This window comes from Aquarana catesbeiana, linkage group LG03 (genome assembly GCF_042186555.1).
Source record: "Aquarana catesbeiana isolate 2022-GZ linkage group LG03, ASM4218655v1, whole genome shotgun sequence".
In the NCBI taxonomy this organism is placed as follows: Eukaryota; Metazoa; Chordata; class Amphibia; order Anura; family Ranidae; genus Aquarana; species Aquarana catesbeiana.
The window spans coordinates 522,142,203-522,156,032 of NC_133326.1; the positions used below are offsets into that span (position 1 = coordinate 522,142,203).

Below are 13,830 nucleotides of genomic sequence, written 5' to 3' on the forward strand. Positions count from 1 at the left end.
CAGCGTTTTGCATGTAATGGTTTTCAATGGACAAGCATCAAAAACACAAGTGCACCGTTTTTGCAGCGTTTTTGCAGCGTTTTTGGTGCGTTTTTGGTGCGTTTTTGCCGTTTTTTTTTTTTTTTTTTTTTTTTGTAATTTTTTTTTAAGACTGTAAAAAAAAATGAAAAAAAAAAAAAAAACGCAAAACGCAAATCGTGGCAAAAACGCCGCAAAAACGCGGCTCAAAAACGCGGCAAGCATGAAAAAAAAACCTCCAAAAACGCTCAAAAGCAACATGCATAGGTGTGAATGGAGCCTAAGGCTCCATTCACACTAGCGCGTTTTTTGATGCATTTTGCATTTTGCAGAAATGCATGGGAATTTTTTAACATGGGTTCCTATGGAACATGTTCACATCAATGCTTTTTTGTATCTCTGCGTTTTTGGAAAGGGTCGGGGACTTTTTTTCATGCAAAAAGCAGCGTTTTGCATGTAATGGATTTCAATGGACAAGCATCAAAAACGCAAGTGCACCGTTTTTGCAGCGTTTTTGCAGCGTTTTTGATGCGTTTTTGGTGCGTTTTTGCCGTTTTTTTTTTTTTTGTAATTTTTTTTTAAGACTGTAAAAAAAAATGAAAAAAAAAAAAAAACGCGATTTGCGTTTTGCGTTTTTTTTTTTTTTTTTTTTTTCATTTTTTTTTTACAGTCTTAAAAAAAAAATTGCAAAAAAAAAAAAAAAAAAAACGCACCAAAAATGCACCAAAAACGCATCAAAAACGCTGCAAAAACGGTGCACTTGCGTTTTTGATGCTTGTCCATTGAAAACCATTACATGCAAAACGCTGCTTTTTGCATGAAAAAAAGTCCCCGACCCTTTCCAAAAATGCAGAGATACAAAAAAGCATTGATGTGAACATGTTCCATAGGAACCCATGTTAAAAAATTCCCGTGCATTTCTGCAAAATGCAAAATGCATCAAAAAACGCGCTAGTGTGAATGGGGCCTAAGAGTCTGGTGTGTGAGGGCCTGATTTGTCATTGCCAGCAATCACCAGGCAGGATGGACAGGAATGATCCCTGGACCCCTCTTCTCTGTATACTCCAGGCCTGGCCAGTGATCGGGGATGGTAGATCAGATCAGAGATGGCTGAACAGTGATTTGTAGAATCATGGAGGATTTCTCCCTCCAAAATACAAAAAATGTAGAAGCAACAAAGAATTGCTGGTGCTAATAAAATAAGTTACCTTGTAAGATGTAGCATGAATGGACCACAATATAAAAATATAAAACATTTATTAAAAATCCATCTAAAAAACAATGGGGGTTATTTACGAAAGGCAAATCCACTTTGCACTGCAATTGCACCTGAAAGTGCAGTTGGAAGTGCAGTCGCTCTAAATCTAAGGGGTAGATTTGAAGTGAGTGGAAGCTCTGATGATTTTATCATCCAATCATGTGCAAGCTAAAATGCTGTTTTTTATTTTCCTTGCATGTCCCCCTCGGATCTACAGCGACTTTACTTCCAAGTGCACTTTCAGTGCAAAGTGGATTTTCCTGTAGTAAATAACCCCCAATGTGTCACAATGACTAACAAGAATAAATATCAAATATTCTACACAGCCACTCAAGACAATGTTGTTTTAACACACAATGATCCACTAAAAAACACACTTATTGTATGTAGGCTGGGGGAGTCACATCTGTATAAACTACCCACCTAACCCTACAATCACTGAGATGTCCAATTTTATTTATACCTTCTGGAAGGATTTTTTAGTGGATGCAGTGGATCCATGATCTGTCTGTGTTTGGCAGCAAAACAGACAATGCAAGGTTGCAAGCAGTGTAAAGCACACCTAAATCCTCCGATATTAGAACAGGAGGCAGCAAGCAGCATAGGTCTGTCAACCAGTGCAGGACATAATATTATATTTGACACATGTGTAGAGTGCAGTTCAGTCAGTATAACATGATGCTATGAGCAATGCTACCATCACTCTGGTTGTGTCTCACCCAACCGGAGTGCATCTGCATGCCTGCCGGGGCTTTGAAGCAATGTCAGAACATCCTTCACAAAGCTATAGTCTGCTGCTCAATCCCACTACCCAGACTGTCAGGATTCTGTATGTGTAGATCCCCGGCCACGCCTGGTGTCATGTTTCCCGGCTCAGACCCTGTACACATGGTTTGCCTGGTGACATGTTTTTCAGCTATCTTCTTCTGACTGGGCTAAAGCATCATGCGGGACATATGCCTGTTCTCCAGGCTCCACTACAGGTGCCAACAGCCTCACTGGGAGGAGAACAGAGCTGAGGAGAAACAGCAGCAGAGATCTCAGATTGCCCCGGGGGGAAAGAGGAGGGGTTTTGTGCCGCAGAGGCTGCACAATACTCACTACCGCAGGGGCTGCACAATTGTCTGAAGACACATACTACAGGCAGGCTGGGCTGGAGATGAAGTCGCTTACCAGCAGAGGGGATGTTGGCAGTGTTGTCCCAGACGGGTGAGCGCTCTGATCCTGCAGAGTGCCCGCACAGCGGAGGCTAAAAGCACCGAGCCCTGGACATCGCTGGTGTATCATTACCCCCCGGAGAAGCCGCTTAATGTATGTTTGGTTCTGTACTCTGCCTCTCAACCCCAAGAACGGGCCCAACCCCCCCGGCACACCTACTTGATATTAGTGTGGAACCCAGCAATAGAGAGGAAACACAATAAAGATAAACCATGAAGTATATTTACCGAGGCCCTGGGTTCTGTCACGTCACCAGCTGTGGTAGTAAATAGAGACTCACACAATATCAATGTAAATATGTAAAACGTCCTGTGAACCTCCACTAACTAAAACGTCTAAATGGCACTGTAGATAAGCTGCAAGCGTTAAACACATCTCATAAAGCCAGGCAGATATAAACAAAATAAATACATACATGCGCTTTCAAAATAAACTCTACACATTCAGTGTATGTGATAACCAAAGTGCATAAAAAAAAATCATACAGTGAAAAACAGTCTCTGCCGACTGTAAATAGTGACAATAGTGCAACAAATAAAAAATATATATAAAAATATGTAAAAACTTTAGCATGAATAAATGATAAACAAATATGCTAGTATAAAGTGCTAACGTGCATCCATGTGGTAAATAATTATACCAAAATAAATAGTGTCTATAACACAGGTGGCAAACACAAGGCCCGCGGGCCGAATCCGGCCCGCCAGGCCTTGTCATGTGGCCCTCTGCCAGGTATCCCAGGCAACGAGAAAACATCCCCCCCCCCCCTCGCGAGCGGCGCGGCCGGTGTTCTGACATATAGTGTCCTCCTATCAGATAGTGTCCGCCCCGTACTGCGCAGCAGCAGGAGATGCCGAAAATGTCCGAAGTTGATCAGCTGACCATCAGCTGTACACGGCGCTCGGGCACCTGTTAGCGATGGCTGTGTAAGAGGGCCCCTCGCGGGCTCGCTTCGCTTGCCACGCTTCGGGCACGGCCTCGCTGCGCTCGGCAACTATTTATTCTAACTCTATGTCCACTTGGATAGTAGGGAATGATCCTGGACATAGGGTAAGAATAAATGCGCAGGCGCCGTGTACAGCTGACGATCAGCTGTTGAACTTCGGAGACTTTCGGCGTCTCGTTTGTCCTCCGTACTGCGCCTGCGCAGTACAGGGCGGACACTTCTGGATAGGGGACTGTATTCGACAAGACACCGGTCAGTCTCCATGAGAGCAAGTAAACATCTCCCCCTCCGTGCTGTCTCCGCCTCCACCCCCGCCTCCCTGAGCTTTGTCTCAGCCAAAGGTGCCGCTCTGTCTCCGCCTCCGCCCTATCTCCGCCTCCGCCTCCACCTCCACCCTGTCTCCGCCTCCACCCCCGTCTCCCTCAGCTTTGTCTCAGCCAACGATGCCGCTCTGTCTCCGCCTCCGCCACTGCCCTGTACTCGTCTCCACCCCGCCTCTGCTCTCTCGCCTCCCCAGTCCCTCCAGCGACGCCGGCTTTTTGCATAGTGGCATTTTTCGTGCATACTGGCATTCTTTGCATAGTGGCATTTTTCGTGCATGCTGGCATTCTTTGCATAGTGGCATTTTTCGTGCATAGTGGCGTTTTTCGTGCATAGTGACATTTTTCATGCATAGTGACATTTTTCGTGCATAGTGACATTTTTTGCATAGTGGCAGAGATTGCTGACAGCTCTGTTTTTTTTTTTCCCCCCATCCAGCGGGCTGCGTCCTGAGGGCTTTTTAAGCACTTGTGTTGATGAACTGTGTGCTGCTTATTTTGAAGTGATGGTGAAACAAAACATAGCAAAACTGAGTACTGATACTAAACACAGAGATCTGCCCACAGAGGGAGGTACCATATATAGCCCAATAAACAGGAAACTACTAACTATAGCCCAATACAAAGGGAGGGAGCCGCCTATACAGGGAGGTACAAGAGCTGGGCCAGGTAGGAGAGAGAACAGATGTGAGGAAACTTGGGGTGCATTCCTGACCCCTGCACTGTGTACATAGCGCATTCCTGACCCCTGCACTCTGTACGTGGCGCAATCCTGACCCCTGCACTCTGTACGTAGCGCAATCCTGACCCCTGCACTCTGTACGTAGCGCAATCCTGACCCCTGCACTCTGTACATAGCGCAATCCTGACCCCTCCACTCTGTACGTAGTGCAATCCTGACCCCTCCACTCTGTACGTAGCGCAATCCTGACCCCTCCACTGTTTACGTAGCCCACTCTTGACTCCTTCACTCTGTACATAGCACACTCCTGACCCCTGCACTCTGTACGTAGTGCACTCCTAACCCCTGCACTCTGTACGTAGCACACTCCTGACCCCTGCACTCTGTACGTAGCGCACTCCTAACCCCTGCACTCTGTACGTAGCGCACTCCTGACCCCTGCACTCTGTACGTAGCGCACTCCTAACCCCTTCACTCTGTACGTAGCGCACTCCTGAACCCTGCATTCTGAGTATATACATAGTCCTACAGATACAACCGGCCCTTCGTGGGCAACCATACTGCTGATGCGGCCCCTGATGAATTTGAGTTTGACACCCCTGGTCTATAGGATCATATATGATATATAATTTGATCCACTTGAGAAAGATATAAACAAAAGTGCTTCTGTGTGCATATGTGACATCCAATAATATCAATTCAGAGGTGCTTTAAAGTCTATGCGATTCGGAAACTGCTGTGTGGATAATCCAAGCTGCAGTGATCACACTTAGGTGCTCCCCCCTAGGTATTAAACGCTCACCTCAGAGCGTGTGACTTTGCACTTAAGCTCAGTCATAACACGCCTGTGAACCACCTCTGGGCTCTGCAGTTTTGACCAGACTCCTGGATCCGTCAACGCAATACCTCGGTATAGTAAAAAAAAGGAATAGATCAGGCGCGTCAGTGCGCCACTCTACATCAAACAAAAGCGTCTAAAAATACCGGGCCAGTATAGGAATGGTATGGGATTCCTTCCTGACAGATCACCTGCTGAACGTCCATCCTGTCCCCTCCCCAACGCATGTCAATACAGGGATTTTCCGTATCTTCTTCAGGGGGAATTATGATTGGACAGCTGACCTGTCAGTTAATATAGAGCATCCGCGGCCATTTTGTGGTAGCCTGGGGACACTCTAGTGCTAGAACCTATGTGTTCAATGAAAATGCTACATGGAGTTCAGCTGCCTAGATACATCCAATGATGATAACAGCATTATACATTCTCCATTATGCCAGCGCACTACGATGCCCTCAATGTTCCACCCGGGCTGGCTAAAAGCTAGAAATTGAACTAATGATCAGGACGGACGCGGAGGAATTGGCATACCATCCCATGTGGCGATCACCATCATATGATAGCTCACCACACAACAAATATAACAATGCAATGTTTGTAAAAAACTAAAACCATAACAGAATTTCATATACTAAGATAGATGGAAACCAGAAATACCTTAATGTAAAAGTGTCGTTTAAACAGGGTCCCCTTACTGACACTAATAATCACTTTAGAATCGCATTAAAGATGCATCGAAAAAAAGGGAGGGGGGGTTTCAGTAAAACCCCATGAATATATAAATATGGAAAATGGTAAATATGCAAAAAGAATATAATGAAACTAGAGAATATTATAGATAAAGAAATAATTAAAACTTAATTGTTAATAAATATATTAAAATATATTAAAACTCATTAATACAAAATGCATATATATACTGTATAAATGAATATTAATATGGTCAGAATCACTATAGCCTGCATGGGAATTTTGATTTATTTATATTTAATATTTTATGGAGCTGTGTCTGTGACTCATCTGTTATAGAGCATTAGGGGTGGCAATTAATTATATACAGTCAGGTCCATAAATATTGGGACATCGACACAATTTTAATCTTTTTGGCTCTACACACCATCACAATGGATTTGAAATGAAACAAACAATATGTGCTTTAACTGCAGACTTTCATTTAATTTGAGGGTATTTGCATCCAAATCAGGTGAACGGTGTAGGAATTACAACAGTTTGTATATGTGCCTCCCACTTCTTAAGGGACCAAAAGTAATGGGACAGATTAACAATCATCCATCAAACTTTCACGTTTTAATACTTGGTTGCAAACCCTTTGCAGTCAATTAAATCCTGAAGTCATCACCAGAACGCTGGGTTTCATCCCTGGTGATGCTCTGCCAGGCCTCTATAGCAACTGTCTTGAGTTCCTGCTTGTTTTTGGGGAATTTTCCCTTCAGTTTTGTCTTCAGCAAGTGAAATGCATGCTCAATTGGATTCAGGTCAGGTGATTGACTTGGCCATTGCATAACATTCCACTTCTTTCCCTTAAAAAACTCTTTGGTTGCTTTCGCAGTATGCTTCGGGTCATTGTCGGGTCATTGTCCATCTGAACTGTGAAGCGCCGTCCAATGAGTTCTGAAGCATTTTGCTGAATATGAGCAGATAATATTGCCCAAAACACTTCAGAATTCATCCTGCTGCTTTTGTCAGCAGTCACATCTTAATAAATACAAGAGAACCAGTTCCATTGGCAGCCATACATGCCCACGCTATGACATTACCACCACCATGCTTCACTATGCTTCACTGATGAGGTGGTATGCTTTGGATCATGAGCAGTCCCTTTCCTTCTCCACACTCTTCTCTTCCCATCGCTCTGTTACAAGTTGATCTTGGTCTCATCTGTCCATAGGATGTTGTTCCAGAACTGTGAAGGCTTTTTTAGATGTTGTTTGGCAAACTCTAATGCCCCGTACACATGGTCGGACTTTGTTCGGACATTCCAACAACAAAATCCTAGGATTTTTTCCGACGGATGTTGGCTCAAACTTGTCTTGCATACACACGGTCACACAAAGTTGTCGGAAAATCCGATCGTTCTGAACGCGGTGACGTAAAACACGTACGTCGGGACTATAAACGGGGCAGTGGCCAATAGCTTTCATCTCTTTATTTATTCTGAGCATGCGTGGCACTTTGTCCGTCGGATTTGTGTACACACGATCGGAATTTCCGACAACGGATTTTGTTGTCGGAAAATTTTATCTCCTGCTCTCCAACTTTGTGTGTCGGAAAATCCGATGGAAAATATCCGATGGAGCCCACACACGGTCGGAATTTCCGACAACACGCTCCGATCGGACATTTTCCATCGGAAAATCCGACCGTGTGTACGGGGCATAAATCTGGGCTTCCTGTTTTTGAGGCTCACCAATGGTTTACATCTTGTGGTGAACCCTCTGTATTCACTCTGGTGAAGTCTTCTTTTCATTGTTGACTTTGACACACATACACCTACCTCCTGGAGAGTATTCTTGATCTGGCCAACTGTTGTGAAGGGTGTTTTCTTCACCAGGGAAAGAATTATTTGGTCATCCACCACAGTTGTTTTCCGTGGTCTTCTGGGTCTTTTGGTGTTGATGAGCTCACCGGTGCGTTCTTTCTTTTTAAGGATGTTCCAAACAGTTGATTTGGCCACATCTAATGTTTTTGCTATCTCTCTGATGGGTTTGTTTTGTTTTTTCAGCCTAATGATGGCTTGCTTCACTGATAGTGACAGCTCTTTGGATCTCATATTGACTGTTGACAGCAACAGATTCCAAATGCAAATAGCACACTTCAAATGAACTCTGGACCTTTTATCCGCTCCTTGTAAATGGGATAATGAGGGAATAACACACACCTGGCCATGGAACAGCTGAGCAGCCAATTGTCCCGTTACTTTTGGTCCCTTAAAAAGTGGGAGGCACATATACAAACTGTTGTAATTCCTACACCGTTCACCTGATTTGGATGTAAATACCCTCAAATTAAAGCTGAAAGTCTGCAGTTAAAGCACATCTTGCTTGTTTCATTTCAAATCCATTGTGGTGGTGTATAGAGCCAAAAAGATTAGAATTGTGTCGATGTCCCAATATTTATGGACCTGACTGTACATGATGGACTGAATGCCTAATAGTTGCTTAAAAAGCATTTTAAATCAAATTCTTTATTTAACTCACCAGGTACCAAAGACCCTAACTGGTGTATCCACCATGATTCCCGTTTACTAATATCCCTCACATAGTTGGAACCTCTCCAGTGACGTTTGGGTGCCTCAATGCCCCAAAACTGTATACCATCTATGCTTTGATTGTGGACATCCTTAAAATGTATAGAGAGATAATGTTTATCGAACCCCTTCCTAATGTTCCTAATGCTCCTCCATGCGATCCTGTAGTGCTCTTATGGTTCTGCCCACATCAATTAAATTTCACGGGCATTTTACTGCATAAACCACGCCCACTGTATCGCATGAAATAAAATCCCTGATGGTGTATGTTTGCTTAGACTGAGGGTTAGAGAAATCCTTTACTTTTCTGATACTGGCAGGTACTTACACAGCTATAACACCATCCACAACTGTGGAAGCCTTTAATACCCCAGAACATCTTTGGTTTAAGAGGGGGTGGTTCCACCACATTATGTACCAATCTGTTCCGCAGATTAGGTGCCCTCTTATATACAATTCTAGGTGTATCCGATAAACCTCCTTTGAGATGAACATCCTGCTTTAAAATGTTCCAATACTTGTGGATAATTCCTTCTACCTCCTTATTTTGTAGATTAAAATCTAAAACAATACACATGCCGATGTCATCGTTGGTTCCATCACTTCTGGTGCTATCTTTAAGTAGATCTCCCCTGTCCATATTTCTAACCTTATTCTTCTCTTTTGTCAGGAAATTGTCACTGTATCCTTTTTGTCTAAACATTTTGCTCAGCATCTCCGATTGCAGTTTAAAATCAACATCTTGGGTGCAGTTTTTTCTTATCCTCATATACTGCCCCCGTGGGATATTATCTAACCAGGGCCTAAAATGACAGCTCATAGTGGGAATATAAGAATTGCAATCTGTCGCTTTAAAAGACGTTCTTGTTTCTATACCTTGTGATGTGTTCCGGATCTCCAAGTCCAAAAAGTGTATCATATCCTTACTAATGACCCATGTTAAGTTGATATTTTGATCATTATTTGGAGTAGTATTTCCAAAGAGTCCTCGCTTCCCTTCCATATGATTAGCAGGTTATCAATGAATCGCCTGTATAACATGATGTTAGGGTCCCTGTTGCATAGGACACCTTCGGCCTCCCATTTAGCTAACACGGTCCGCTGGCAGTGTGAAAGGGGTCTTAATGTTTGAAGTAAAAAAAAAAAAATGTAATTAAAGAAACAGGTAGGCTGCCATTGCTATACTCTCTTTTTAAAAATGTCAGTTGTCTGGTTGTAATCTATATTGCATTGCTTCACTACTTTGCAAGCCAAGACCCTGAATAAATACACAATTTTTTATTCAATCTTAGTTTTATTGGAAAATTATTGTACAAATAGACAAATATACATACATTAATGGCATAACAATACCATCAAACATCTTACAAATACATTATACAGACCAACATAACCAAAACAAAAAAAAAAAAAAAAAAAAGACAAAAAGGGGAGAATGATGGCAACACATAGACATCATATATTGAAAACTTATTAGGTCACATTTAGGTTCTACTCTAATTCCCATAAAACATTCTAGTTTTATGGGAATGGATGGTTTGCGCTTGTGAACAGCAATCTTTAAGTCGGACCACAGATTTTCTATTGGATTGAGGTCTGGGCTTTGACTAGGCCATTCCAACACATTTACATGTTTCCCCTTAAACCACTCAAGTGTTGCTTTAGCAGTGTGTTTGGGGTCATTGTCCTACTGGAAGATGAACCTCCATCCTAGCCTCAAATCACACACAGAGGTTCTGCTCAAGAATATCCCTTTATTTAGCACCATCCATCTTTCCCTCAACTCTGACCAGTTTCCCAGTCCTGACAGCTGAAAAACTTCCCCACAGCATGATGCTGCCACCACCATGTTTCACAGTGAGGATGCTGTTCTTTGGGTGATGTGATGTGTTGGGTTTGCACCAGACATAGCGTTTTCTTTGATGGCCAACAAGTTCAATTTTAGTCTCATCAGACCAGAGCACCTTCCTCCATACATTTTGGGAGTCTCCCACATGCCTTTTCACAAACTCAAAACGTGCCATTTTGTTTTTTGCTGAAAGTAATGGCTTCATTCTGGCCACTCTGCCATAAAGCTCAACTGTATGGAGGGTACGGCTTATTGTCAGATACTCCAGTCTCTGCTGTGGAACTCTGCAGCTCCTCCAGGGTTACCTTAGGTCTCTGTGCTGCCTCTCTGATTATTGCCCTCCTTGCCCGCTCCGTGAGTTTTGGTGTGCGGCCGTCTCTTGGCAGGTTGGCTGTTGTGCTATGTTCTTTCTATTTGGTTATGATATATTTGATGGTGCTCCTAGGGATCATCAAAGATTTGGATATTTTTTTATAACCTAGCCCTGACTTGTACTTCTCAACAACATTGTCCCTTATTTGTTTGGAGAGTTGTTTGGTCTTCATGGCAGTGTTTGGTTAGTAGTGCCTCTTGCTTAGGTGTTGCAGCCTCTGGGGCCTTTCAAAAAGGTGTGTATATGTAATGACAGATCATGTGACACTTGCACACAGGTGGACATCATTTCACAAATTATGTGACTTCTGAAGGTAATTGGTTGCATCAGAGCTTTTTATGGGCTTCATAACAAAGGGGGTGAATACATATGCACATGCCAATCATCATTTTTTTTATTTCTGAAAAATAGTTTTATGTATATATTTTTCTAATTTTACTTCACCAACTTAGACTATTGTGTTCTGATTCATCACATAAAATTCAGATTAAAAAAAACATTGAACTAAAGGCTGTATTGTAACAAAATAGGTAAAAAGCTAAGGGGGTGAATACTTTTGCAAAGCACTGTATATACGCTGCAGGGATGTTGGGCATCGATACCAACGAGAAACAAGCTTAAAGTTTGTCTCTTGGGCTTTAGTTGCCAATGACAAGCAATGTAAGAGGGTAAATGACTTCTCCCACTCTTCTGTTCCAATTTGAACATTAAGATCACGTGCCCTTTTATTTGTAAATTCTGGGAGCTCAGGGTGTTTTTTTGCAATAAGAATCTTATATATTGCTGATAGGACATGTTTTGGTTTAGTACTTTGCAACAAAATAGACTCAAAAAGATTTAGATCTCTATTAAAAAATTTGTTTAAGGGAGTAAAGGACAAGAATGACAATACTTGCTGATATTCCAACCATTGCATAATTGAGGGCTGTTGTGTAGGAATTAAGTTTAATATGGGTGGAAGTTTACCCTGACAAAGAATCTGGCTCACTCTTCGGTGAGACTCCTTATTCCACATAAGAAAATGTATCCGGTCTACTACAGGTAGGAATTGAGGATTGCCAAATAGAGGTGTCATTGGTCCTACTTGTGAAGAGAGCCCGAGCCGCGAAATCATTTTGTACCAGATGCTCAATAAATGATACGTAAGAAAAGGTAGAGAAGAGGGCGTGTCTCGATGAATACCACGGAAAGATAAGTCTAACCAAGAAAGTGCCTGGAAATCAAACTGATTCAACCCCTGTTCTATTGATACCCATTGTTTGGTATCCGAATGGTGGAACCAGTTCACTAATCTAGTCAGGACTGCCGCAACATTGTAATAATAAAGATCCGGTACACCCACTCCTCCTTTCGTTTTGGGTAATGTTAACGTTTTCCTATGTAATCTAGATCTCTTGTGTCCCCAGATAAACTTTGTAAAAGCAGATTGTAGAATAGAGAAGAGAAAAAATACATAATTTTTTTAACAAATTACCTACGGAAATGTTCCTATGGACGAATGTGTCTCTGGATACAATATTCTGATTTGTAAATAATTTTTGTACTGCTTTCAATCACATTGTACACTTGACAGACAAGTAGGGCAAGGTTTACAATCACTATGCAATTACAGAAGATCAAGGTTCACGATCACTATGCAATCACAGAGAACTAATCAGTGAGGTGTTTGAAGCTCAGGTACACTCAGATCACAAATCACTGGCCCGGATGATATTATCTGACTTTATTCTGGGTTTTTTCTAAATGCTTATCATGTTGTACCTGCATGTTTATGGATCCCATTTTACATTCTGATATTTAAAAACATATAGAATTATCCATAAATTCTACAAAGTGTTTTAGTACGAGAATATGAACATACCTACCTTTCAGTTTGTCAGTCTCGTGCAATATGTTAAGTCATGTACAAGCTGAGATAATGATTAACAGAAGGGCTTTGTAAAAACCTATTCTTGTCAATTAATACAAATCAGTAAGCACTGGAATCCCAAGCTCACTGGGTTATATTGATTTGTCTCCTGTCATTTTTCTTCAGTACAAAAATACTATTTAGACTTGTACAATTGAAGCCATTTTAAAGCCCACACACCACTTCCAACAGTATATTGAAAAAACTTTAATCAAGTTTAACTTTAACCACCAGTTCCTCTCCATGGATGCCTATTGCCCTGTACCAGTCCTTAAAGCGTTTGTTACCACAACACTTCATATTCCTGATATGTGCCTGCTGTATCATGTACTTGTATGAGAAAGTATCCTGTTCTCTTTGTATTGCTTCCTTAATGGGAAATCCCTGATGTTCCTGCCAGTCCCCTTGCTTTCCCAATAAAAACTAACCACACTAAGCAGGAGAACACACTGTGTGCAGTTCTCTAGTTGTTCTGGCAACTCAGTGTTCTCTCCTCCAGTGATTAAACTTGTCCTGACACCCACCCCGCACAGCCATTCACTGGGAAGCTCAGTGTAATGCTGCTTCTCCTCCCCCAGCTGCAGCTGAGAACAGAGGGAATATGATTACTTATAAAATAAGGGAAAAAAAGGTATTTATAATGTTTTTTTATATCTATACACAAATGTTTTGCCTTTCGTTTCTATTTCAGGTAGAACCCCCCCTCCATTAGTACAGACCCCCCCAGGACAACCCCCCCTCTATTAGTAGAGACCCTCCCAGGACAAAAAATTGGTGTACATAAAAACACCCAGGTGGCAGCTAGTGAGGAGAGGACAGTGTGCAGCCGCGCCACCCAGGTGGAGAACAGATAGAGACAGGCTTGGGCGGGAGTGAGAGACAGAGGAGGAGAACACATCAGGGACCACACAGAGACCACACATAGACCAGCCGCTCCGATCTCCGGCGGCTGCTCTCCTTCTCTGACAGGAGGGAGGGGGGCGGGCTTCAGCATCGAAAAATACAGCAGGGGCGGCGGTGACCTTGGAGGGAGCCACCTCTGGACACAGAGAGGAGGAGGAGGGAGGGGCGCTTTAGTGCCCCCACCTCTCTGGCGCCCGGGTGCACTGCACCCCACCTGGGATGGATCGGCCCTGCATGCTGCTATGTTA

The 13,830-nt window shown here is 42.7% G+C and overlaps 1 protein-coding gene across 1 annotated transcript in view; it reads right to left on the reverse strand.

Moving 5' to 3' along the window:
• Positions 1–12,654, reverse strand: part of LOC141132620 (dihydrofolate reductase-like) — a 132,329-nt gene extending 119,675 nt beyond the window's left edge. The window contains exon 1 of the mRNA XM_073621219.1: positions 12,636–12,654. The gene's annotated coding sequence lies outside the window, so the exon portion shown is untranslated. The remainder of the gene's footprint in view (positions 1–12,635) is intronic.
• Positions 12,655–13,830: the final 1,176 nt, after the last annotated feature.